Source organism: Silurus meridionalis, chromosome 18 (assembly GCF_014805685.1).
Source record: "Silurus meridionalis isolate SWU-2019-XX chromosome 18, ASM1480568v1, whole genome shotgun sequence".
NCBI classification, from domain to species: Eukaryota; Metazoa; Chordata; class Actinopteri; order Siluriformes; family Siluridae; genus Silurus; species Silurus meridionalis.
The window spans coordinates 20,253,973-20,277,733 of record NC_060901.1 but is presented as its reverse complement, the minus strand read 5'-3'; the positions used below and the strand labels follow the sequence as shown (position 1 = coordinate 20,277,733).

Below are 23,761 nucleotides of genomic sequence, written 5' to 3'. Positions count from 1 at the left end.
AGAACATGCTGGATGAAGGTATTAAAAAGCCTAATTAGAGAAAGAGAATAAGTGACCACTGGCTCCAGAGTGTATGTGTGTGTGTGTGTGTGTGTGTGTGTGTGTGTGTGTGTGTGTGTGTGTGGTCGATATTCACACCACCTGTTGATGGAACAAAGCATCTGCTCAATAAAATATGCAGGAATGCTCTGAGGGTCTTGAGCAGTACGGGAGTATTCCTCATGGTTTGCTAATTTTTGAGAAGTTCCACAGTAGGTTTATTTTCAGAAACTCTTTCTTCACATCATTAATTATAATTTACCGCATTTGGCAACTACTGGCTGAAGGGCCTTGTTCAGGGGCCCAAAAGTGGCATCTTGGTGTGGCTGGGATTTGAACTCATGACCTTAAGCATTTAGCTTAGCTCTCTCTCTCTCTCTCTCTCTCTCTCTCTCTCTCTCTCTCTCTCTCTCTCTCTCAGGCGGCAATTAGCATGAAGCCAGGCTTAGCAGAATGCAATCTTCCAGTATCACAGCTATTTCTGTCTTTCTGCCGTGTTTAAAGATGACTTTCATTCTGCAGGATTATTTGCCATCTGCAGCTCAGAATCAGCTCAAAACATTTCTTCCCACAGAAGTGGAGCTCATTTCTGAGGCCGGAGTCTAAAATGTTTCTCTCTGCGATGCAAGAAAAAAAGCAGCGAATGTAATTCTAATAAATATGGAGCGAGTCTCAGTTTCCAGCCTCGTTCTAGATTAGATGCACCTGCGGAAGTGGACGCTTTATAAAGCTGTTATCTGTTTAAATTAAAGGTATAAGGAAATAAGAAAATGTTCACGCCTGGTGAGACACTGGACCACCAAAGAAGATCTGCTTCTGGTTCTCACACAGCACCATGAGGGACTCGGAGGGAAAACGCTGTCTGATCGCAGCCCATGGCTGAAACACCACTCAGCTCCGTGCTCTCTGCCAAGACTGCACTCGTTCATGAAAGGTGAATGTTTTACAGCAAATACACAGCGTTTCTTCTGGATTCTAACGCTAATTACATCTCAATGCATCTTCACAGAGGAAAAAAAGCATAAAAACTAAACATAAATCACAAGCTTGAGCTATAAATGGGCTTTAGAGGTATAACGTCCTCGCGCACACGTAATCCCACTTTTGTGAAGAAGATAGAGGAGCGAGAGCAGAAAATGGATATGGAAAACACTTCACGACCGGAGAGGTTTCTTGGCTGGCGTTGATGGGGCCACTTGAGTTTCACTGAGGAATTCCTCTGAAGCTGAAGCAGACTGGAGTGACGAGGGCTACACTGAAGACCGAACACACCGAGTGTTTGCCTTTTATAGCATTGCTCAGAATCTCCATACCGACGCAGTCACGAATATTCTACGTATTTCTGTGCATGAAGGTTTATGTTGCACCTGATGGGATTACACGCATTCTGCTTTGATTAAATACTGCAGAAAGGATTTTTTTGCCGTCTTTTTATAAAGATGTAATTAAACACCACCGTGTGTGTTGTTACACAAATAATCAATTGACCGTTTTTTCCCGTAACAGTGTGACGCAAAGGTTTTATTTTAAAAAATCCAATCGTGTATTGGTTCTACAAGCTGGTATCAAAAAGTGTGTAGATCGATGGTCTTCATCGCGATTTCATCACGGAGAGCGAGTTAGACCTTCAAAGAGCTCAACCCCTGAAAATGTCAGGGAAAAATCCACGATGAATTACTTTCCTATAACACTAAACGTTCTTAAAGCTAATGATTCGATAACCTGGAACGTAGCTATAAACGGATAAACGGCGCTCTTGCTGTTTTGTAATCGGTGAAAAGTTAGAAGCAGTAGAAAAGGTATGGAACAATGAATTTGCCTTGTGGTGCGTTTTTCTTGTTTGCACAGAAGCGTTTTTACTCCCTGTTTGTTACGTCGTTAATGTTACTCATGGCGTGTTAATGCTGACGTTCATGGTTTGTTAACGTTCCCTAATGACTTTAGTTATGGGGAATCTCGATGCGACGTGTCGGGCGTTAAAAATTCTATTCGATGTGCTTCTGCACTGGTTAAACAGTCCCGATTATATATTAGCTTGTTACAAAAATGGTTGCTTTGCTTGGTTGCTTCAGAGCGCAGTGTAAAAATCACAGAAAATCCCATTACTCCAGGGTCATTTGCACACTCGCTTATGTAAATCCCCATTCAAAAATCAATAGTACATTACTTCAGCAGGTGAGAGAGGGAGAGCTGTAGCCCATGCAGGAGGGAATCATTACGAGAGTCTTCAGGACGGAGGCGTCAAAGTGTCAGAGTGCAGTTTTCTCTCTCTCTCTCTCTCTCTCTCTCTCTCTCTCTCTCTCTCTCTCTCTCTCTCTCTATCTGTTCTGTCAAAGTCACAATCCCAGCCGGGAGATCAAGACTGGATGAACTACCAAGTTGCTGAGAGTGAAGGATACACACACTGAGATAAAAGAGAGAGAGAGAGAGAGAGAGAGAGAGAGAGAGAGAGAGAGAGAGATTGAGAGAGGAGGCGAAGCAGAGCTGTGCTTTAAAATTCTCTCGTTTATTTTCATGTTGTCCCACCGCAATGTGTCATCGTCAAAATGCTTTATCTGTCAGGTGCACTCTAGTCCACAGGCAGACCCTCGGCCCTGGGGAGACTTCATGCTTGCATTTTGTTCCTTGTTCCTTTCTAGTAGATGGAGAGAAGAGAGAGAGAGAGAGAGAGAGAGAGAGAGAAGAGAGAGAGAGAGAGAGGTGGAGAGGTAGAGAGTTATTAAATGCACCGTGGCAATAAAAGCACATTAACTTGCTAGCATGCGCCACCGTGCTCGTTGCTGCACCGCAGCTCAGGAGGTCGAGGGGGAACACGGGTCACTGGAGATGAGGTCAAGCTGGGTCAGATGCTTCATTCTCCTTGCATTTCATTGGAACCTGATCCTGGACTACAGCAATCTGAAACACATCCCTCAAAAAATCTCATTTAAAAAGGGGTTTAACAAAAGCGAGGGGGAATAATAGGCAACCGCTGACAGGATTTCAGCTCCCAGCATGCCTCAGTGCAGCTTTACTTTAAAAGCAGGTGGGTGCAGCAGTGATAATGATGATGATGATGATGATGATGATGATGTCCAAAAAAATATTCAGTTATACTGATGTTCTTGTTTGACCCCCTTATCCGGAGAATACACCCTGAATATACCCTGGTAGCTGGACATGTTCAGGATCTTTCCCCACTGAGGATCTCACACAAAGCGAGACCCTGCACAGAGGAACCCAAGCTCAGGACTGAATAATGAAATGAATGAAGTGTAAACAGTTATTAGTCCCCAGGTGAGATGAGAAATTCCCCTGCAAAATACCTTCATGGACCGAACCACTGAAAGGAGTTCGCCACTTTCATGTATTTCAGTTAAGACATTCCTAAAGGAAAAAGCTGCACCACAGGACAAACCCTTCCTTCCATATGTCTCTATAATCCTGAGAGGCCACCAATGGGAGAAAAGCTAGCTGAACCCCTGGGAGACCAGCAGGATTGGGGTTATTATCTCAGCATTTCTCAATGCCCTCATGTCCTCCTGTCTGAGTAAGAACCAAGCTGCTTTGTCCAAAACCCCTTTGCTCGTTAAAGGCACTGAACACAGGATTGATTTCCCCGACGGAGGCCTCGGTTTTATTATTTTTTGCTGCAACATGCTGCGGTGTAATCCTTGAGATGACTTCATCTGATTCTCTGCAACTTTACTCTATTACAGAGTCGAGTCGAGTAAATCCTCGCAGCCGGGATTTCTGAAATAGTGCTACACATATACGTGTTCAACAATTACGACAATCAACTACTGAAACTGGAGACTCCATTATTTAATACAATTAATCGTCTCCTCATGGAAAATTTCAAAGTCCAATCAGATTTGGGAGTTTAACAGGGACATGGTGTACGATGGCTGAAAACCCTCTAAACTCAAGATCTAATTTTTTATCTCAAACACTACATTAGATTCCAAACAGCAGTAGGTGATTAACTGTAGAAAAAAGCCCCAATGTGTGTATCAGACTGGCAAATAAAGAGTTTATCGTGTTATCTGAATGACACGGAGCTAATCGCTAACCAGTTCAACCACCAGCTTGTACATTCTCCAAGAAAGGGAGTGAAATAAGAAAGCAATAGACGGAGAAAAGAGAGAATTTACAGGTTAGAGATTGTTGGACCATGCTAAAGATCTATCAGGATTCTACGACAAGAAGCAATCCTGCTCAGTCTATCATGCAGGTGTCACTTTTTTTTCTTCCCCCTGCAGGTGTGTGAGCAAGAAGGAAGGCGTACAGGCGAAGGCTCCTGGGAGGGTTTTTTCTGTTGCTTGCTTTTATACGACCACATGAGAATCGCTGAGAATCACTGTGAAACTCCAGCAGGAACAGAAAACTGGGTCAGTCAACAGCCAATACCGCGATGGAACACAGCAAAGTATAAAAAAAAATGCTGCAAGATCACGCTTTAGCCCCGTAGCACTGACTTTATAGACTCCGCAGTGCCGATTCCACTTAAGGTTATTTTGCCACTTAGTGCACAATAATGACCCGCTACCTGCATATAAATCAGATTACCACTCTCCCCTGGGAAAGCATGCATACCTCGCACATATTAAAAGGTCTTACTGCAGAGAACCCCGCTTTACACGTGACAAAAAGGAAAGAGTAATGAACAACGTGGTCCCTTATGGAACTGCAATCTAATGTAGGTGAGAAATTGGAACCAGCAGCCTGAATGAATTATGCAGGTCAAATTTATGCTGTTAAGTTGTTGCAAAAGAGTCCCATAAGGGACACCTGAAAATAAATAGGGGAAATCAGACATAGACACAAACATGATAGAGAACAGACATGGCCTTCAAAACAAAACAAAAAAACAAAAAGAATGAGAACGCAACCACAGGCTGCACAGTTTAAAATTCCTCGGCTTTGGTAGCTACAAAGATGCGGTCGAGAGTCCGAAACAGCACCAACAACCACTTCGAAGACTAACAAAGCAAACTGTGATACCACCATGACCCGCTGGGCCCAAATAACTTCATCTCATTAACACTTGCTGTGATCTAATGACTTTCTAGAGTGCTGAGTATTACTGCCATCCTGGGCTTTTTGTGTTTCTGGGATATGAACGATGGTTTCAGAATCATTAGTTCAGTGTTTTGTTGCTATAGTTACACAAAAACTCCTTTGCCCCCCTAAAGGGGAATAAACAGAAGCAAATGTGGCTTTGAGACTTTTACAAGCCAAAGAGGCATTCACATTTGCCACGCATAAACTGTTCTACCAGATGGTGCGTCAAAGTGATGGAGGCAACTGTGGTGTTCTTAAGCAGATGCCAAAAATAGTGTGACCAAAATAAGTATTCACACGTCTGTCCAGTCTGAAGGCATCAATTACGTTTTCTTCATTGGCCTCTCAAGCAGAGAACATGGTATAGGGACTGGGATCGAGGAAGAATTTGAACACGCAAGAAAGTGGCTTCTGTAGTTATTGAGAATGAGACGGAGAATCAGTTATACAACTGGCTACAGCAAGAACAACATGGGGCTACTACCATTTCACCTCATATCTTCACAGCCAGATCCAGAGCTTAAGATTAATGTCTGTGTGGAGTCTCTGTTTGGGTTTCTACAGTTTTCCTCCCACCTCCCAAAAACATGTCAGTAAATGGGTTGGTTATATTAAAATGCCCCAGGTGTAAACAAGTGCCCTTGTCTGATGACTTCCCACCTCACCCCCAGTGTTCCTGTGATTTCTACACCTCTCTAATACCATTGTAGAGTTTTTACAGGTTCTACACAGGACCTTTTATGCTCTATATTGATGGATTATGAAGTAACTGACGATGGAGATGTGGCAGGTCATGTGACTTATTAAAGCTGAACACAATTACGGAATCCTGGGAAAACAGAAAGCCCTTTCACCAGCGCAGATGTCTAACATTGAAATATTGTTTAGAAAATGTGTGCATTCCAAGAGGCCTTGTGTTCACACGGTGCCTGATTCCCATTGGCTGGAGCTTTCATCACGACCCATGAACTCCAACTGCTGATAAAAAGTGACTGGTATACAGAAGCCATGATCGATTGGTTTCCTGATAAGACTTAGATTCTACGTAAACATTTCTGGTGCGATGTTTGCTTTTCTGTGCCATTCACATAATTTCTTCAACCTTTTATCCTATAGACATTTGTAGAACATTTTGCTAAGAAAAGTTTCCTATTATATAGAAGCTGATTATCCTCAGGCACCCTGATGAGCTTCAAGTAATAATCCTGACTGAGATCAAGTATCATAAAGTTATATTAAGCACACTTTTTTTCCTTTTTCAGAGTGATCCATGGCCTGTGGTGCGCAGTGGGTTCTCTTTAATATTTACGAAATTAAAAACACTCTGTTCTGGTTATTAGTGTTGAAAATCATAAGATCTATTAGCATTTGTCCATATATTCAGTTGTGTTTCAGTGCGACGTCTTCACCATGGCCGATGCTACACTGTGTGGAACAGCTGACGCTGATGAATTGATATGCTAATGAAAGTGTTCCTGAGGTAAAGGAAATTGAATGAGGCGATTTTCTCATGACCCGTACAGAAGGGCCACGAGCCGTTCGTTCATTCTCGTCACAAAGACCTTGAGCAAACAAGGCGCTAAGCGCTCCAACCTGAACAGACGACGTTTCGGAGCATTTAGGACATTTGAATCTGAATGACGGTTTAATGACCCTTCTCTTCCCTTCTGTCGAGAGCCCCCGCAATCCAGGCCACATTTTGTTGCCTGTGTAATTTGACTTTCAGTCAAACTCCCCGAGATCCTCGTAATTGTGGGCCGTAATTAAGTTTCGAGCGACGTGTGATCAGGTACACATACGGAATGAAGCGAAGGCTCGGCTCTACACAATGAACGTTTACATTGATCCCAAGCCACAAAGACAACAGGAGCGGAGTGGAAATTTAAATGTAATGAAAGGTGACACTCGGAGCGCTGGAACGAAGCTGCCGCGTCGTCCCGGGTGCCCGTAATTAACTTTGCCGTGACGAGATCGCAATTAATGCACCGCTGCGATTATGACACTTCTGCTTGTGTGCACATGCCGTACCTTTTATCTGACAGCTTTAAATAAAGTACTTCTCCACCTGCTGTTTCTTGATCTTTCTCCACGGCAGGCCTTACACTTTCTGCATGCGGCTTTTGTTTTTCAGCTTCGTGTGAAGACACTTTACCCAGAATGCACTGGGAGTGGATCGAGGCGTAGGCGCTTCTGCTGCACCGTACAATGCAGTCAGACGTGTGAGAGAACTTGTGGAAAACCAGCCGGAAGGCATTATTACTGTCACCGCATGCTTTTCTCCTGCATTACTGCATTTTACAATGCTGTGAATCATTTTATTATAATGATCTGCTTTGGGGAAAAATGTTTTAGTTTCAAGATATTTATTACTTACAAGAACAAAGATGCTGCACTTCATGAAACGATCATTTGTTCCTCTATTAGATATACAGTACAGACCAAAAGTTTGGACACACCTTCTCATTCAAAGAGTTTTCTTTATTTTCATGACTATGAAAATTGCAGAGTCACACTGAAGGCATCAAACTATGAATTAACACGTGGAATTATATACATAACAAGAAAGTGTGAAACAACTGAAAATATGTCATATTGTAGGTTCTTCAAAGTAGCCACCTTTTGCTTAGATTACTGCTTTGCACACTCTTGGCATTCTCTTGATGCCTACTTTGAAGAACCTACAATATGACATATTTTCAGTTCACTTTTTTGTTATGTATATAATTCCACGTGTTAATTCATAGTTTTGATGCCTTCAGTGTGACTCTACAATTTTCATAGTCATGAAAATAAAGAAAACTCTTTGAATGAGCATGTGTGTCCAAACTTTTGGTCTGTACTGTATATATAATATATAAACTTTTGGTCTGTACTGTGTATATATATTAATTTGCAGTGCTGCTAGACATAAATAACATTTCAATCTGTCCATCTTTGTGTTTTATTCTGTATTCTGCCTCCACAGTGTAGCTGCTGGTGCAACAGTGAATATTGAATATTGACACGTTAGTGATCGTACAAGCAAAATAAAGAATGTAAAGTAAAGTAGTAGTGTTTTTTAAACATTGCAGGAACGTTAAGTAGAAAACCTACTGTAGACTTGATATGAATCATATCCAAAGACTTTCCCAGTTTGTGTTACATGTAGGTGTGCTGCATCGCTGCTAACAATGAAGCTGTTGGAGTTCATTCCTGGTGCTGTTTTTTTTTTTTCTATTTTTCATTTAGATGTTTTTTCTTCTCCAGTTCATCTCCTGTTTTTTTTGTGCATGAAGTCGTTTATTAAAATCACTGCATTCACCATAGATGGTTCACCACATTCAGAAATCCTCCATGGAGCTCAGTGAGGACATCAGGAAATGTGTACAATACAATCATTTATTTACACGATGATTCAACTGAGAAACACAAACTACCTGTTCTCACACCTGAACTTCCAGGTAGTGGAGCATCAGAATATATTTATAATAAATATTCGAAAGCACGGCTGTGAGATGCTCTGGATGAGAGCGTCGGCCGAACACCATAAATATAAATTAAGTGTTGAATGTTACATTCTGTAGACGTTTTATTTGTAACATTCCTACATCATTGATGCAATGTGTTTTATTTATCTAGATATCCATTATTATTCTTCTAATACGGTGGAAAAAGTAAAAAAGATCCAGGGGGCGCTGTATCATGATTGACCCTGCACTCTGTAAAATACATGCGACTCATGTAAAGCACCTTGTTACTAGATGGTTTTAGAACATTGCAGGAACGTTATTTGTGGAACGAACCTTCTCAGTTCCTGGTGCACTTGTGTTAAAACTTTTCAATCCTATGCAGTGGATTTTATTTCATTTTTTTCCCAGCAGTCTCTGGTTTTTGAGTGATGGGGCTGCGTACTGCTGTGGATTAGGATCACTGATGCACACAATACTGCTCAAAGAGGCAGTGAAAAACAAGCTGAAGGTGCACTGGGTCAAACAGCATGAGCGGCTCAAAGCTACAAAATCCCGAAAAGCTTCCTGAAAACACTCGAACTCCAAGCTGCTGTCTTCTTATGTAGCTGTGTGAAGAAATGTCTCACCAAATCCTGCTCTAAATCTGGCTAGAAAGTTTGTTATTCGCACTCAGTAAGCATGGCAGAGGTTGCAGGAAACTCGCCTTAAGCTTGGAGGTTAATTAGCAGCAAGACAACAAACTGAAGTGACCTTTTGTTCAACTTTTAGTTTGTCACTTTCCAGTGAGCTATTAGCTTAGCTGCTTAGCTGTGCAGCTGTCTTTGCTCGGGCCACGTACGGAGGTGGATTTAGGGTCGACCTTTTAGTCATTTGGTCTCTTGCCAAGCGGATTCTGTGGCAGGGAGTTCATCACGCTTAGCCATTAGCTTAGCTAATTAGCTCTACAGCTGTTCATGCTTTGGCTTCTACTGGTCGTTCAGTAGCGCACTATGAGGGCAAGAACAACATGGTTCATGTGGTCATGATCTGCTATTTCTGGCTTTTGTTATGGATATTCTTGGCCTTGTTAGATATTTTTATTGCATACATTTTCTGGGGAGTGAGAAAGACATTAATTCTAATTAGAGACTACTTACTGTACATCCCCGTTGACTCGTCTGTTCTGACTGTTTCCTCACTTTTACATTCAACCCGCAGCTAAATTACGTTTATAGCAGAACATCATCTCCACATGAATAATGGAGTAGTGGAACAATGGCCAGAACATGCCTTAAACCCTGTTTCCCAGAGACTTTGTTACTATTTGTGCTAAACTTGGATCTTCCTTTGTACACAGTGAGGTCTGGAGTAAAAAGGGAATATGTGTGCTACGTATTAATTAAATTTAGCCCTACACCCCGCCCATATCACCCTACACCCCGCCCATATCACACTACACCCCGCCCACATCTCCCTGCACCCCGCCCAGGTCACCATACACTCCACCCATATCACCTTACACCTCGCCCACATCACCCTACACCCCACCCACGTCACCCTACACCCTGCCTACGCCACCCTACACCCCACCCACGTCACCCTACACCTTGCCCACATCACCCTACACTCCACCCACGTCACCCTACACCCTGTCTACGTCACCCTACACCCCACCCACGTCACCCTACACCTTGCCCACATCACCCTGCACCCCACCCACGTCACCCTACACCTTGCCCATGTGTCCCTACACCTCGCCCACGTGTCCCTACACCCCTACACATAATCCAGATGTGCCGACACTGCTGGAGATATCAGTTATCATTCCCGTGTTGCTCATGACTCACTACGCTTTTTTACGCCTTTGATTTCTGTCTGCATCATTCATCGTAATTAGACATTATTAACATTAGTTTTGGAGGCTGAACATCAGTGGTGCTGAACAATTACTTACATTTGATATCATCTGCCTGGATTCCAGCTTCGGCCTGAACACAGTTGCTTCAGGAAGTTCAGGAAAAACAGATACTGTGCGTTAAACATGTGTCCGCATGTGTTAGCGTTTTATAGTGTAACTGTTGTGAATGTGCTAACAGGGCTAGGCCTCTAATCTACTGTAAAGGAAACGCACAGCTTCACTTTTCCACATCAGGAACTATTAATAACGTGGATTATTTTATTTTAATTACTCTTTTCTGGAACTGGAACACTGGCACAGCTGCAGATGTAAGCAAAAAAACAAGCTGAAGCGTATGAAGGCGCGGAGCTGCTTCTTAATTCATCTTAAACCAGAATCTAAAGTACAAACAATAAGGTTTCAGTACAGTACCTTTGGTGCTTGGACCCCTTTTGAGAGGACAAACAATAGACCAGTTTGGAAAAAAATAACTTAGTCTAAAACAGCTTGTATATATTATTACTTTCTAGTTTGCATCTTGCAGGATGTAACTGATTTCATATACGTTATTTCTATTTTACAAATAATATTTTTGGACCTAAACAGCTTACAGTCTTATAAAATAAAACCACTTTCATAACAGAATTCTGTACAGACTGGTCAGAAGGGAGATCAGAAGACCACACACCATGCACAAGACAACATATCTGACCTGGGTTCTCCAAAAAGCATCTTTCAACAATCATTTTTAGTCATTATAAAAAAACAAAAAAAAAACAAAAACAGTAGTTGTACTGAAATCAGAAGTTCAGAATTTTCCTGTAACAGTTTTGTTTAGTGTCTATGAGGATCGAAGGGTTAAAAAAACCCTCCAAGATTTAGACCACACCTACTTCAGGATTAAATCTGACATACAGCTAAAAATATAAATCTGAATATAGAAATCTGGAGCAGTGAACAGACTCGGATGCAGGTAATGCCACGTTTTAAGAAGCTCTGTTCTACACGACTCAATCTTTTGTCACGTTTTATTTGTTTGTTTGTTTGTTTTCAGCGTAACTACTGAATAAATTTTTTTTCGCCGTGGCATTTAACATCATGACACTTGTTCAATTAAATAAAGTTAAGCTGTTTAATGAGCTATCTAAAAGTTGTACTGGTGAGAAGCCATTATCTGTTGATTTCTCCAGAATTACTCCCAAACTGAGCGAGGGCAATTGATCTCCGAGAACTGACGCACACTTTCTAGTAATTCTCAGCCTATAATTGTTGCTCATCCAATCTTCAGCCTTGTTAATGACTCCCACCTTATAGCACTCTGACTTTCTCAAATAAATTACACCAGTAACGTAAATCTCAACACCCGTCCCGTTACGCGTTCGAGAGGGAGAAGTGAAGGAAAAATACTACATTATATCCCGTCTTTTTTCGTCTCTGTTTTTAATTTCAGACAGATCTCATCATTCACCGCAAAGAAATGCAGTTGGAAGTTGACCAGTTTGGAAAAACCTGAAACACCCAGTCAAATCACAGCTGATGATCGAAGATGGATTTTAAGCAAAATAAATAAATAAATAAAGCGCGGTTTAAATCATCTTTCAAGACAAAGCAACGAAATGAACGTTCGGTTACATCATTCTCAAATGCATAACAAAAAGGATTTAGCGAAAACCGCTCATAAGTCATGGCTGCTGGCACGAGGTATTACAGAAGAAGGTGATTTCTTCTCTCTCTCTCTCTCTCTCTCTCTCTCTCTCTCTCTCTTCTCTCTCTCTCTCTCTCTTTCTTTTTAAAAACCAGTCAATACATGACTGATATGCATGGCTTGCTTTTGTAATTGTCTTGGTGCGTTGGGCCCAGTGACAGACACGGCCATCTTTGCATGCGCTAAAATGGCTCTCGCAGTGAATTATCACTTCGAGCTCAGCCACGGACACGTCCTCGTTCCTCGGAGAGCATATCGCAGCCAAATCATCCTCACTAACACAGACACCAAGCGATCTGAGGCAGGGTTCACGGCAGATGCAGATGCCCGAGAAGGTGTTTGTTACACACAGTGTCACATTAGACAGATGGCTTTGTTAACAGTTTTACAAAAGAAAAGAATGAATATTATTATTATTATTATTATTATTATTATTATTATTATTATTATTATTATTATTATTCACGGTTATAGCTAATTTAGATATTCTCAATAATTATCACATGATCAAAAGAAAACATTAAATCAAAGCCGTATTACCTCTGAACTTGATTCTTCTCATACTGTATGCTAACATGGTCCTTCAAGCTAAGACTCTGAGATAATCAAGATAATACCATTGGTGATGTTTTTCTCGTGTCCTGCGTCAGGTGAACAGGATCCTGGCTAGAAGATCTTGTAGTAACATTAGTGTACATTACTGGACTCAATATATTGTCTAGGAATTATACATTAAATGGTGGTCCCCAGTGTAGAACACAAAAAGTAATATATCCAGCTCCATATGTCCACATGTGGGTTTTGCTCCAAATGTTGTAGCATTTAGATGTACCTGTGGTGGAATCAGACTCACTCTGTTTACAAGAAAGAACTTTATTTATCTACGTTTCCACAGTGTCACCTTCAAAATAGTCCCCCTGTACAGTAAAACAGCGCCCCAGCGTTCTTCTGAAACGTGTCTTGGAAGTCTTTTAGAAGCGAGTCAAGTATCTTAGCAACAGTGTCAAAACAGCAAACTGGATCTTCATCTTCAGAAAAAGGGGCGAAGTCCGCAGTAGTGTGGGTGTGGAAGTGTGATCCTGGGGATTTTTCTCCGATGATCATCATGCACGAGTTGCTGAAAAGTTTCGACATTTTCAGGGGTTGAGCTTGTCGAAGGTCTTCCTGATCTCTCATTGTGTTCCAGCGATGTTCTTTCGCTCTTGAAGCTCGTGTGCTGCTCGAAACACCTCGGACGACTCCTCATATCATCGTCGTATATCAAACGTACGTCACGTCAAACGTCTCTGTGGCAGATTTGCCCGATTTTACGCAGAATTTCACGTTTTCTCTTTGTTCTAACTCGCTGTCCGTGATAAAATAAGTGTAGCCTCCTGCTATAAATGTCCACAAAAGTAAGCAGTTCAGTAGCCAAGCAGAGCTATTGATCAGTACACTGGAGATTTTAATGGAGCAATGGCCAAACTGTATCTGCTCAATTCCAGGTCATGTTTACCTGCTGTTTCACAGATCCAAGCTCCAGGTGTTCAATAGTAAAAACCCATGTAAAACGACCTCCAGTTTCCTGTTCTGCTATGTTTCCTTCCAGAATAATTACTGTAAGTGAATTGGGACGGTTCCTTCAGCGTTTCCTGGATCGGCTCCTCGGTGCAGACCAGGACGCCACAGTAGCTGAAGTTAAACAAATAAACAAATACCTCTAAATATGAGCCGATTCTAGAATTGTTCAGATGCTGTAAAAACATTTTTTATCCCCCGACCACTCAGAATAATCAGGATTTCACACACAGTGAAGTGAATGGATTTCAGCTACGCTAATCCTGTTTCTGATACGTCTTATATTTCAGACCAATGAATTTCTGAACTGTGTTAAACTCGCAGCTTCGTGGATTAACAGCAGATCTAATTGGATTCAGTGTAATGTCTACTTTTAGCTGATTTAAATGTCAGAGGCGGTTTAGGGAAAAGGGACCAGTGTGTATTAATGACCTCATTTGTTGAACTCTGATCCTGGGAGGTTACTGCGTGGGATCTTTGGGGCGTAATTAATTTACCGTTGCCCCTAATGGGTAAAAAAAATGGAAGAAATTTCTTCTGGTAATGTCTGTGACCTGAACCACCTCAGAATAGGACAGAAAACAACGTGACACCAGAAATCTAACACCAGGCTGGGAGATCAGGAAGTTCTGCTGTCTTTAATGAGATACGGAAGCGATTTACATCATGGTGTAGATGTTAATGTAATACATACGCCACATGTAACAGGAAGTGGCTAGAATCTCTGCTGATATTCTACAGGAAGTTAACTGTATGTAATCGCTCTAGTTCCTTTGTGACCCCCTGATGCTTCTCCGAGTCCGAGCTTGTTGTTTAGGGGGCGTCCATTTGGAAATATTCTCTCCCAAGTCAAATCTCAGAAGCCTCCTGCTGTCGAAACAACCTTCTGCTAAATGGCAGCTGTGAGCGGCTCTGAGGTGCTGGAGGTACCAGTGTCGCTCCTGAGCATGAAGACAGAAAGCCAGAAGAGCAAAATAAACCTGAGTGACCTTCAGGGATCTGCGTGATGCGAAGTCATTTTGTGGAGATTACGGTTCATTTTCTCTCATTACACCCGATCGTGCAACTCTCACCTGAACATCTTATGGAATCCTCCAAGCCCATGGAGACGCCAGTGCATCGTTCGGATGTTAAATTGATGAGTGAATCAGAAGAGTATTGCACTATTAATTATTAATATCCTATTGTCACAGAGGGGAAGGAAAAAAACGAGACACTTTCAAACAAGCCAAGTGAATTAAAGTGTGTGTGTGTGTGTGTGTGTGTGTGTGTGTGTGTTTGCAACAAAGGGCTGGAGAAGTGAGAGGAATATCAATAAGAGCCCATGTTTCTGCTCATGGACTCCAGCTGAATGGATCACTCTTCTAATGACCTGCTGCGGTTTGGCAGTGGCTGATGAGATTGTTGAGGGAGCAGAAAACTCGCACTTCACCTGAACACTGAAGATCAAATACTGTGGGGGAAAATGAGAGAAAACATAATGAACAGCGGTCTGATGTTTACTGTGTCATTAATAAATACATCAATAAATTAGTGTGTTCTATGACATGAAGCTCCACATATGGAATATTTAGACAGAATCTTCTCTCCTTCACCTGACCTCAGTGTTCACATGATCTGTATCATTAAGATGATCAAAGCTCAGCGTGGATCACTTTCACTTTATAATGAATCATTTCATACATTCTCGTGATATTCTTCAGTACAGAACTGCAATTGGGCTGAAAATCGATTGGAAAAAATGGCTAGATGCAGAGTTTGTGCAGGTTTTAGCATCTAATCATCACAACACCGGGGCAACAAGTTACCTGCCGTACAGAGCAAATAATTACCTCCAGATCTGCCCCCCCTGTACTGAGTTCAGTAGTTACCCCCCTCCTGTACTGAGTTCAGTAGTTACCCCTCCTGTACTGAGTTCAGTAGTTACCCCTCCTGTACTGAGTTCAGTAGTTACCCCTCCTGTACTGAGTTCAGTAGTTACCCCCCTCCTGTACTGAGTTCAGTAGTTACCCCCCCTCCTGTACTGAGTTCAGTAGTTACCCCACCTCCTGTACTGAGTTCAGTAGTTGCCCCACCCTCCTGTACTGAGTTCATTAGTTACCCCCCCCATACTGAGTTCAGTAGTTACCCCCCTCCTGTACTGAGTTCAGTAGATCAGTAGTCAGTAGTGTATATTATCTGATTTACAGCAGTAAATTATTTCCTAATATAATTTGTATTTATTACACCATGAAATCCTCTAATTACAGATCATTAATCAGCTTCTAATCACCAACTTCATCTGTTTACATCACTGTTACCTCATTACGCTATTTACATTTACAGCTTTTAGCCGACGCCCTGATCCACAGTGACCTACAGAGATCTCATTTACACACCTGAGCAGGTGAGGATTCGGGGCCTCACTCAGGGGCCTACAGCTCTCATTTACACACCTGAGCAGGTGAGGGTCCGGGGCCTCACTCAGGGGCCAACAGCTCTTATCTACATACCTGAGCAGGTGAGGGTTCGGGGCCTCACTCAGGGGCTCTGCAGCAGCAATTTGATAGTGCTGGGATTTGAAGTCATGACATTAGACTCAGAAAACCATTGTTTCAGATACGGAGCCACAATTTTCCTCCAAATATCCAAATTGACTTTAATTAATTACCAATTATAATGAAATAAAAATGAATAATTAGCTAAAGTCGCTCGCTAATCCCTGAACTAGCGCCTGAGATGTGACGAGATGTGGCAGGAAATACTGCGGTTGATTATTGTCCAAAATCTCCTGCTTCTGCTCCACCAGATGCTCCTGTGAGACTTCAGTTTCACTGAACACACACACACACACACACACACACACATTTCATTTTTAATCTGACACAAGTCCTAATCTGAGACAGGAAACGAGCGATTTGAGGATGCGATAAAGAAAAATGTCAATCTGATATGAAGTGTGTGTGTGTGTGTGTGTGTGTGTGTGTGTGTGTGTGTGTGTTCAGATACTTAAGTATCACTCTCAATATTTGACACTTTTGCGATAACATGCGTTATGGCAGATCGATGATATGACCTGCCTGTCATGTATCAGCTTTTTATCAGTGTGTGTGTGTGAGTGTGTGTGTGTGAGTGTGTGTGGAGAACATGGAACTTTTTCACATTAAGGTTGAAGGTCATTTAAGCTTCTCTGTTCTTCCAAGCAGATTTGTGTTTTGCCGTGAGTGTGACAAAATCACCCAGATGGGACGTTGTGTGTGTGTGTCTGTGTGTGTGTGTGTGTGTGTGTGTGTGTGTGTGTGTGTGTGTGTGTGTGTGTGTGTGTGGATAAACAGAGACACTGTATGAGGAACTGAAGGCGTGATGGAATATCATGGCTAATGTTGTGAATCATTACACGAGGCCCAGAGAGAAATTCAACAATTGTGTGTGTGTGTGTGTGTGTGTGTGTGTGTGTGTGTGTGTGTGTGTGTGTACTTTACATTATAAAGATGCTGAATTTGCCCTGGGACTTTGATTTGAGTGCATCATCTTCAGGAAGCTTTTTAATTGTACTTTAATATCAGTGCTGTGGAATAAACAAAGCTCTGCAGTCTGAGGGACGCCGGGGGACTCGGATAAACACATACAGCAGAGTGTTAATGCGAGTGGATCCGTCACACACACACACACACACACACACACACACACACACACACACACACGCACCAGCAGAAGTTGGTTTGAGGGACTGTGGGACAGTGTGTGCTGGTGTGCAGGAGCTGCAGTGGGAATCTTCAGCATCAGGCATCTCCATGTTTATTCGCTGTCACTAATCATTGTGATCTGAAGACCTGAGATGAACTTTTTGGGCTCCTGGGACTCTTTAAAAAACATAATGCTCTGTAATTTCATCTCAAACAGCCAAAGAGAAAAACTCCTTCTGCTCTAATGAAGCTGGGTCGACGTCAATAACCTTCTTAGGAACGTGAGTGCTAATTTACAGCTCAGGCACCAGGACTCAGAAGCTCCGATTCCTCAGCAAACACCATCTTCATCCAGCATGGCCAAACATGATATTTTCTGAATTTCTTCATGACTTGTGTCCCATAATTTTGGACCTTAAAGAGGAGATGCCAACAACGTGAAGATCCTGAGTCATTAGAAATGTTCTGCTTCAGTTGGATCCCATTTCATGAAGATTTCGGAAAATTTTACATTGAGGATAAAAAAACCTCTTAATCAATAAAAACATTCTGCATATGCATAAATATATAAATAAATATATAGAAAATAAGTTACTACTGGTGACAAATGTTTAGACACTAAACTTCTACATTTTAACATTAGAACTTCTAATTTCTGTAAAGCTGCTTAGAAACACTACATAAATAAAACTGAATTAAACTGAATTATTGATTATAAATAATTTATAATACATTTCTAATAATTTATATTTATAAATAAGTTATAAAGTGGTCTCTTTACAGACACAGCAGGAGCTCTCGCATTAAACCCTCACCTGGGATCATCTACATCCTATCCAGTGGATCTTTTTGCCACTCAGAGTCTTGGAATGCATCCAGTACAACTGAGGAACCTAATGAGGCACTTGTGAGTGATCCATAATGACGATGTTGGGTTTAAGTACAAGTGATAGAAAGTCTGGTTCCAGATTGGACTGAGGAGGAGGAGGAGGAGGAGGAGGAGGAAGTGTCTGTAAACAAATCGAAGATCGTGGCAATGTGGATTAGTGGCTCAGCCCCGTCAATCAGAACAACATCTCCTAATGACCTTCATCTCACTGCTCTTGGTTTGTACTCCTGAAAACAGGAAATAATGAGCAAAAATGGGAAAGGTTTTCTGATTTTTGTGCTGCATTCATTCATGAAGATTGGAATAATTTTAGAAGTGTGCGTGTTGAGGTTCAATAAGAGAATATGACTGGATATGGATCAGTTCAGCCATATGGAGTTTATTCTGTTGACTACTTTTGAACTGTAAAAGTCTCCGATTGTGATCACATGCATTCTATTTATCAAATTTTTACTGGAAATTAATTTGCACATTTTATTTTTGTAAAAACTTCTTCTTTTCCTCCATAATATCTCCAGTGAATTCTGTCTTCTGAAACTCCAGGTTTAATATATGACAATTTTTTTATTTCTTCCACAACAACTAATCAAACAAAATCTCCCCATGAGAAAGTTTTAGAAACAACACTTTCATAGAAGTGACCTTTCCTGCAGTCGTCCAGCGACCTGGTCGGCACTGCGGTCCGATTCCACACAATTAACTCGGTTTCCTCTGACATACAGGACCTCGGACAGTGCCCTAGTGTACCTGACGCAGGTCCAGAGATCTGCAATAAAATATACTGAACAGCAACATTTATTTTTTATATCCAACTATTTGGCGGATTTTGTCCTGCTGTGTGTTGCAGTTCAGGGCAGAAGGGCAGGTTTAGTGTTCAGGACCCAGGTGTAAGGGTCACTTTTCAACGCTGTGGGCTGTAAATATTTCACGTTGCAGGTCCACTGAGTTAATTGGACCGGAGCACAGCTGTTCAAAACGCTATCATATAGCGAGGTTTTCTCCAAATAAAATAAATAAAAAACAGGCGGCCATTTACAGGGAAAAGAGCTGATCAATGAAATGGGTTCAACAGTGTGTCAGTGTGAACTTCCAGTTGAAATGACTGTTTAATCTATTCGTCTGACATCAGAGTGGCGGACTATGGAACTGACAGGAATATGGACATTCAGCAGCTATAAACTGAACTCCATCTGCAGGAGGTTGTGCCTGAAAATAAACATGAATTTATACCCAGGCGAGATGCAGGGCTGTGAATTTACATTTACAGCATTGTTTTTCCAGACGGCCAAATCCAAAACAACTCAAAGGCCCAGGAGTGAAAGCTTGATGTGTTTGGGATTTGAACTCATGACCTTCAGATCTGAAGTTCGAAGCCTAAACCCAGTGTGTCCAATCTTTTCTGCAAAGAGCCGGTGTGGGTGCAGGTTTTCATTTCAACCGAACCGCACCAGATTCCACCTGAAAACCTGCATCCACACGGCTCTTAGTGGAAAAGACTGGACACCACTGCCTTATCCACTAATCTCCCACCTCCCAGGTGTTAGCTTAGAATGGTACAGAAAATACCTGAAGCTTCCAGCACACAGACGTGTGATTTATAGGGCTTTCACGTGGGTTTAGTCTGAAACAGAGCACAGCTCACATGAAGAACTGGTAATTTGAAAGCCATCACATGGACCAGGAAGCATTTGGTAGACAATCTTACTGAACAGTTAAGAGCCAAGGGCTTGGTGGTGCTGGGTTTTGAGCTCCTGACCTTCTGATCCAAAGCCTAATGCCTTATCCACATGACACATGAATGTACAGAGTGAATGACTGTATCCATCCTACAAACAGCGCTTCCACTTAATCCTTTTTTGTGACCAAGTTTGATTTGTTTTACTTTCGGGCTTTGAAAAAAAAAATGCATAAATATTGCAAGGCTTCAGTCAAACTCTTCCGAAACGTAGGGAATAGTCGAGGCAGAGCTCGAAGGCTGTGATAAGATGTCAAGTCTGCGAGAGGAGAAGTGTTCGGGAGATAAATGCATATTCATGCGGCGTCGCTGCGATCAGGAATCAGGAAACACTTCTTGTGTCTAGTCGACATGGTGGCAGTGGTCAGAGCTCGGCCCGTCTCCACGCTCGTATCACTGTGATGAGAGATGAAGTGAGATCGCCCAGCCGGAACTAACAGACAGCCCGAGTCTAGAGCTCAGAGCTGCCAATGCAACACACACACACACACACACACACACACACACCCTTCTAGCACCTTCTTCATAATGTTTACACATTTCTATGGTTGGATTTCCAGTTTTAATCCATTAAAGTTGGTCATTTTTGACCCATCCTGTGTTTAAAACGATCGTGTTTTTTAAACATTATTTTAGTTTTTTTTTTTACCAAATGGCCTCGAGATAAACACATCCACACACTCCTTATCCTTCTGCTCGTAATTCTTCAGCAGCTGCTTAGATTAGTGTGTGTACATCAATCTCACGTTGGAAAAACCCATTCCAGCACTTCATTTCTCCTTCTCCAACATGCCTCGACTCTGAGATTGCACGAGGATGTGGTTATTTCTGCTCAAGTAGATCCTTTGCTCTGATATTTGACTCAAGTATGCTGTAGGACACTCTTCATCACCACGTCTCAATCCTCCTTCTCAATCATCTGCCTCCCTGGGAGACTCGCTGGTTTCCCCGAGCATGGGCCTGCTGAGAGCCCGGCGGTGTGCCAGCAATCAGAACACTCTTCATCTGGACTCTGAACTCAGTCTGTCTTTTTTTATTTTACAGAAAGGCAATAGAACTGATGAACTGCTATTTGACACGTTTGAAGGCTTTCGTATTGCGTAGGATGAAGGATGGATGACATAAACTTCACAAAGACTAAACTTGTAAAATGAAAATATTACAATTGAAAGGTTTGGAGTATGTATGTGAGAACTTACCCAAAAAGGGAAAAAAAGTACTTTGGGGGAAAATATGATTTTTTCTGCCAATAACATCTGAAATAAAACACCTGGAGTTATTCAGTTATAGGAAATTAATCAAACCTAAAATATTCCTCTTCTTCTCTTCCTCCATGCCATCATTCCAGACACAATCACAGCTTCTTATTAACTAACGAACATCACACGTTTTTAATTTGGAAATTTGTGTCTTGTAAATTTATAGCTTCGCCTTTGAATGTTAGAATGTTCTGAGACTCCTTCCAAAAACTCCAGATGCTTTTGTGAAAATGTTGTCGTATTGTGTAGTATTTTAATTTTGTGTAGGTGTGTATTAGATAAAGCGATTGGTAAATATTAAGGGAAAAAGAAAGGAAGGTCACATGTACTTCACAGAACAATGAAGTTCTTTGCATTACCCAATGATGTTAAGAATCTGGGGTCAGAGCACAGAGTCAGCAATGATACAGCACCCCTGGAGCACAGAAGGTTAAGGGCCTTACTCAAGGGCCCCAAGAGTGGAAGCTTGGCAATCCTGGAACTAGAACCCCCTGACCTTCTGATCAGTAATCCAGAGCCTTCACCACTAAGCTTCCACCTCCTTGTTTAATATAATACACATTCAGAAATACATTTCTGTCAGTTACACCTGAATTTAGAAAACTCGACATTTTCAGATTCAAAAGCATCATTTATTCATATGTACCATAATTCAATAGCACACACTCTTGGAGCATTCTGCAAGTCCCGGGGTCTCCATGACCCAACCTTCTCTCCACTCAAATTCACTTCCAGGACATGCTCTCTGGGAGAGGTGCAATCATTTGATTCAGCCCAGCGAGGGGATATAATCTTAATTAATTTCACTATGTTATTTAATTAAAAACCTGGCTGATGAGCGAAATAAATCTGCTGATGGTAATTATTTGTGAATGGTCTTGTGAGCAGATTTGGGTGAAGAACGACTCAGCAGCAAGTGAAGAACAGTGGATTTTTTTGTGTGTTTTTTAGTTAGTTTAGTTTTTTTGGTCTTTATCCTGCCTGGAGGCTTAACACAATTTGGTTTTAATGCTTTTGAAATGAGGGTGTTACAGTGAAGAAATCAATAGCGACCTCTAAATAAAAGAGTGGCACCAAAAAAATGAGCACCTGTGGAAAAAAAAACAGAAAAAAGAAAACGATGAGAATAAGCAAGAAGGTAATGGACCATAAAGGTATTTGTTTTTTTTTCCCTGTTTCATATATTTTCACGTTTGATTCATCTGCTTCAGCAAACACCAACAGTCATCTAATCAGGTATCCAGAGACTTTTTCTAAAGAAGGTCGTGTGTCACAATTTCTTCCGGAATGAAATGATGTAAGTCCATGCTTCTATTCCAGTGTATTTTTTCAGGATTCCACTAAATCCAGAGTTTATTTCAGGAACATGAGGCAGATCTACATCATGAATCAGATGCCTGTACAAACATACTACAAATTCACACACGCTTCCTGAATGGCAGAAAGAAACCCTGAGAGAACGCTGAGAGAACCCAAATGAAGAGAAAAGACATATGAGAAGTTACTGGAGCTTCAGAGGACTTCATATAGATGTAAAGCAGTGAACCGTGTTGTTCTCTCAAGTCTAAGACCCTTGTGAAAAAAGCATAAAAATAAAGCATTAGTAACACTGGTCTGACCTTCTGGTAGAACCTGGAGTTCCACAACAAAATATTATCAAGTGGTGACCTTCTTAATAAAACATTCATAGGGACATTTCAGGGTAATGGGATCTGCTTATGGTGCTACAAACCAGTCTTGGTGTCTGCGCTTTTGCAGTTTGTCTGAAGCTTTGCAGGTAATTGCTCATGACGGAGTTCTGGTTCTTCATATTCAGCCACTGCTCCCAAATGCCAGAGTATAAATGATGCGTCAGCGCAGAAACAAAGTAATATGTCTGTGTTTGACCTCCGTGATCTCGAGTCTGCTGCGTCTGCTCTGGGTCTTTCACTTGTCAGGAAAAAAGTGCAGATGTCTTTCTTCTTATAAGAACTCATCCAATCAGGCGTGCTGCATGAATAAACCTCTATAAATATCATCACACCACCCTGCTGCTGATTAGTTTCCTGTAACAGCACATCGTGTCGTGTTTTATTCCTCACATCAACACTCAGGTGTCTACAGGGAAGAGTTTAATTCCCAATCATGTCTCATTTACAGACGCGGATGCTTGATGACGGCGCTTTCGAGCAGGTGCCTTTATTCTATTATCCATGCGTTCGATTTATGAAAAATTACCGCGCGGATGTGTACGAAGAAGCAATCGGATTAGCTCGTGCCTTCTGATGCAAGACTTCTATTGTCCTCGATCCGAACGTGGTTTCCGAAAAAGTTCTGCCGCTCTCCTGCATGTAATGAGGATCGTTATCCCACGATGCATTTGGGGAAACGGAGGCCTGATTTGTTCTTGTTGCATATTTTAGCCGTGGCTTTTAGCCGTGGTCCCGCAGGCATAGCTTTTTTCGTCAATTACGCAGAGGAAATGACTGGTTTGATTGTATCAGGCACGGTGCGGATGCAGCGCCTGGGTGTTGCATGCTGGGAAGGAGAGCAGAGCAGTGTTCC

General features: G+C 41.8%; 1 long non-coding RNA gene across 1 annotated transcript; it reads right to left on the bottom strand.

The window, feature by feature from the left end:
- Positions 1–2,524: 2,524 nt before the first annotated feature.
- On the bottom strand, positions 2,525–9,703 carry LOC124401877. The gene is made up of 2 exons (XR_006928630.1): positions 9,668–9,703; positions 2,525–2,674 (listed from the first exon to the last, which is right to left on the bottom strand). It is a non-coding gene; the product is annotated as an uncharacterized LOC124401877 (long non-coding RNA).
- Positions 9,704–23,761: the final 14,058 nt, after the last annotated feature.